Genomic DNA, 1,103 nt, shown 5'->3' with positions numbered 1-1,103 from the left:
CCTTCCAAACTTTACAGAAGCTCTCCTGCGAACCTTGCAGAACTAGCACTCCTGAAAGAAAGGATATTGCGGAGACATGGCTTAGCCACAGCCTGGGGGATGTTTCCAGAATGAGATTTTCACTCTGCAGCGGAGTGTGCGCTGATATGAAACTTCCTGGCAGATTAAAACTGTGTGCCCGACCGAGACTCGAACTCGGGACCTTTGCCTTTCGCGGGCAAGTGCTCTACCAACTGAGCTACCGAAGCACGACTCACGCCCGGTACTCACAGCTTTACTTCTGCCAGTACCTCGTCTCCTACCTTCCAAACTTTACAGAAGCTCTCCTGCGAACCTTGCAGAACTAGCACTCCTGAAAGAAAGGATATTGCGGAGACATGGCTTAGCCACAGCCTGGGGGATGTTTCCAGAATGAGATTTTCACTCTGCAGCGGAGTGTGCGCTGATATGAAACTTCCTGGCAGATTAAAACTGTGTGCCCGACCGAGACTCGAACTCGGGACCTTTGCCTTTCGCGGGCAAGTGCTCTACCAACTGAGCTACCGAAGCACGACTCACGCCCGGTACTCACAGCTTTACTTCTGCCAGTACCTCGTCTCCTACCTTCCAAACTTTACAGAAGCTCTCCTGCGAACCTTGCAGAACTAGCAGGAGAGCTTCTGTAAAGTTTGGAAGGTAGGAGACGAGGTACTGGCAGAAGTAAAGCTGTGAGTACCGGGCGTGAGTCGTGCTTCGGTAGCTCAGTTGGTAGAGCACTTGCCCGCGAAAGGCAAAGGTCCCGAGTTCGAGTCTCGGTCGGGGACACAGTTTTAATCTGCCAGGAAGTTTCAAGTCAAAACTTGCAGTCATCGCATAACAAAGCCGAACTTAGACAAAGAGTACCAAGCAACAGAGATATGTAAAAAAAACGTATTTTGTTTGTGAATATTTCTTTCCAGTGTTAACAAAGTAGTGCAAAAATCGTATATACGTATACCTAAAATCCTCATACTCTGTCTGACGTTCAATTTCATTGCCTACTGGCTGAGAAGGCATACTACAATCTCTTACCAAAGGCGTCACTGAAAGACGCTACAGGACGAACATTTGGCGTAAAGATCGAT

The 1,103-nt window shown here is 48.6% G+C and overlaps 1 non-coding gene across 1 annotated transcript; it reads left to right on the top strand.

Annotated features, from left to right (window-relative positions):
* Positions 1-729: 729 nt before the first annotated feature.
* On the top strand, positions 730-804 carry Trnas-cga (transfer RNA serine (anticodon CGA)). Its single transcript has one exon. It is a non-coding gene; the product is annotated as a tRNA-Ser (tRNA).
* Positions 805-1,103: the final 299 nt, after the last annotated feature.

Source organism: Schistocerca nitens, chromosome 1 (assembly GCF_023898315.1).
Source record: "Schistocerca nitens isolate TAMUIC-IGC-003100 chromosome 1, iqSchNite1.1, whole genome shotgun sequence".
Classification (NCBI taxonomy): Eukaryota; Metazoa; Arthropoda; class Insecta; order Orthoptera; family Acrididae; genus Schistocerca; species Schistocerca nitens.
The sequence above is the reverse complement of the archived record's forward strand: the minus strand, read 5'-3'. Positions and strand labels throughout refer to the sequence as shown.